The sequence below is a fragment of the Equus quagga genome, chromosome 13 (assembly GCF_021613505.1).
Source record: "Equus quagga isolate Etosha38 chromosome 13, UCLA_HA_Equagga_1.0, whole genome shotgun sequence".
NCBI classification, from domain to species: Eukaryota; Metazoa; Chordata; class Mammalia; order Perissodactyla; family Equidae; genus Equus; species Equus quagga.
Window position 1 is genome coordinate 67260598 of NC_060279.1, and position 3468 is coordinate 67264065.

A 3468-nucleotide genomic window follows, 5' to 3' on the forward strand; every position below is an offset into this window, starting at 1 on the left:
TTTGATGTGATGAAAATGAAACTTTACCTCTGTGATCTTCCTCCCCAAAACCCATAACCCCAGTCTGATCAAGAAAACATCAGACAAATACCAATAGAGGGACTACCTACAAAATACCTGACGAGTTCTCAACACTGTCAAGGTCATCAATGACAAGGAAAGTCGGAGAAACTGTCGCAGCCAAGAGGAGCCTAAGGAGACATGACGAATAAATGTAATGTGGAGTCCTGGATGAGACTTCAGGACAGAAAAAGGATGCTAGAGGAAACTGAGGAAATCTGAAGAATAATAATGTATTAATATTGGTTCATTAATTATAATAAATGTACCACACTAAATGTAAGATGTTAACAATAGAGGAAACGGGGTGCAGGGCAGGGCGTATTTGTGGGAACCCTCTGTACTATCTTCTCAATTTTTCTCTAAGTTTAAAACTATTTGGGGGCCAGCCTGGTGGCATAGCGAAGTGTGCATGTTCCGCTTCGGCAGCCTGGGGGTCGCCAGTTCGGATCCCAGATGTGGACATGGCACCGCTTGACAAGCCATGCTGTGGCAGGCGTCCCACATGTAAAGTAGAGGAAGATGGGCATGGATGTGAGCTCAGGGACAGTCTTCCTCAGCAAAAAAGAGGAGGATTGGCAGATGTTAGCTCAGGGCTAATCTTCCTCAAAAACAAAAACAAACTATTTGAAAAAACATAATCTATAAACAACTTTTTTTAATGTAAGAAGTCAGGGAAGAAAGTGTCCATAGACCCAACCAATCAGGAGCATCCACTTTAGACTGTATGGGAGCAAGAAATAGTTTTGTTGTGTGAATCTACTGAAATCTGGGTTGTGTTTTTATTCTTGTCCTTAAAGTGAGAGTACAATTAGGGTTTAAAATCTAGGATTCCCATTTACTGAGTTTATTTCAATGACTACCTTTCTCATTTCTAAAATTTCTAATCTTGGGGCCAGCCCCATGGCTCAGTGGTTAAGTGCGCACGTTCTGCTTCAGCATCCCAGGGTTTGCTGGTTCGGATCCCGGGTGCGGACATGGCACCACTTGCCAAGCCATGCTGTGGTAGGCGTCCCACATATAAAGTAGAGGAAGATGGGCACGGATGTTAGCTCAGGGCCAGTCTTCCTCAGCAAAAAGAGGAGGATTGGCAGCAGTTAGCTCAGGGCTAATCTTCCAAAAAAAAAAAAAATTCTAATCTTATTTTATTCCTGCCCAATGTTAAACTGTCTCTCTGAAAACAAATGACCCTAATTTGTGGCGTTTGCTGATTTCTGTGGTGTAAATACTCCCACCACAGCCAGTTTCAAGCTACTGATGATTTACCAACCAACTCTGGTAGGCGGGCTCTTGTGATTTCAGCACACCACTACTTTTGTCTAAATTTACTTCATAATTTCTTGCTCTTTTTTTAGTGAAATGTATTCTCTTTCTCGCATCCAAACATATTTAATCTTTTATCAGACCATTCCATAAAATTAGTGTTATCTGGGGTGAATTTGTTTTGATATTATTTGCAGTCTTAGCGTTAGATTTCATCTCTCCCCAGTTTCTGGATGTGTTTAGCACTTGGCTCCATCCAGCTCCCCACCTCCTTGGCCCTTATTCCAGAACCAGGCCTGCTGACATTTTGGAGCTCCTGCCCCTCAGTGACCCGGGTATATCACAGACCAGGCAGGCAGTCAACAGGATTGTGTCAGTTACCGGTTGCAAGGGCCGGGGGTCCTAGTCCTCCCGCTGCCTTTCTGGGCCTGAGTCTTAGTAAAAGTCTCAGGTCCAGCTGGGGTGCCAGTAAAGTTCCAGTCCAGCTCCCGCCCGGCAGCGAGCCTGACTTTGGCTCCGGTCCTGTGTACAGTGCTTCAGCGCTTCGAGTCCCCTCTACTTCACGGGCCGTAACAGCCTGGAACTACTCTGTTTCTGGACTGGCGCCCAACGAGCTTTTGGCTTCAGCCACCACAAAGTGCTCACCACTTTGCATTTTTGCTTCATTGCTAGTCCACAGAAATATTCATCTTGTTTTTGGGTGAGACAGTGTTTTCTGTTTTCTAGTTTTACCTTTTCTGTATCACGGTTGTGTTTCTGGGTCAGAGTGGGCATCAGTTAACTGGAATGCTGGCACACCACAGCTTCCTCCATCTCCCCTCCCTCCCCACTTCCCATGCCCTGCCTGGCTCCTTTAAGGGCACCCACCTCAACCTGCCTCCCCTCCTCCCCTGCCTTTCTGGAACCTTGCGCCCCCTCTGGCCTCCAACCTCTTCTCAGAACCCCTCCCCCACCTCCAGCTGAGGCTTGCCCCTGCCCCCCCCCACACCTGCAGTCACTCTCTCTCAGCACCCAGTTCACCCACACGGACACTCGTTCACTGTCACTGACACCTGCGCCCATCTGGACCCTTGTGTTCTCACGGTTCACTCGGTCTCCGTGACTCTGGCCCACACGCCCTCAGTTCTGCCACCCGCTCACCCTGAGGTAAACGTACTTGCTCACAGCAAAGGAGCAGGGCAAAAAGATGACATTTTAAGACCTACAAGAATTTAGAAAATTTACTGCCCAAGAATTGCTGCTACAGGAAACCTGAGTAAATAATTTATCATACTGGGATGAGGAAAGTTTTTTAGCCATGACGTGAAATCCAGATTTCTTCAAATAAAAATGAAATCTGACTAACATTAAACTTTTGTGTAATATTAAGAAATAACGTTTGTAAAGACAAACTAGGAAAACATCCACCACTCAAGGCAAAGTCTAATTTCTGTAAAATAGGAAGGTGGCTAAAAGTTATTAAAGATTGACAATCCAATTATAAAATGGTGAGACAAGAATGGGCAGCTCCCCAAAAGAGAAAATACAAATATCCAATAAACCAAAAGTTTGCCAAACCTCACTAAATACAAGGCCAAAAAAACATTCTCTTTTTGCTACTCAGACTGTTAAAGTTTTAAAAATTGATAATAGAGAGGGTGGGCAAGCAGGTAAGAAAATAGGTATTTTTGTCTCACTGCAATAACATACATTGGTAAAAACGTTTTGGCAGGCTCAACTGGCAGTATGTTAAAACTGTAAGTGTCCCCTCTCTCTGACCCAACAACTCTGCTTCCAGGAGCATATCCTAGAGCAAGGCTGAGCAGGGTACAGAGATGAGCAAGGACAGTCACTGTGGTGCTGCAGCCAACATAACACAGTGGAAACCTGTGTGCCCATCAGCAGAGGAGCCATGAACTAGCGCTGGGGCAACTACACGCTGGAACGCCACCGCCGTCCAGAGTGAGATAGATCTGGGCATGCTGGACATCGTCAACATGTCCAAGATACTCTATTCGCAATAGTGTGATAGAATGTTCACAGCTCTGTAAAAGAAAAGTGAGCTGATATATGCAAACAGGAGGCAGGATACTGGAATGTTCCCCAAGCTACTAGCTATGGTGATCCCAGAGAGGTGGGGACAGACAGCACTCTCACTTTACATAT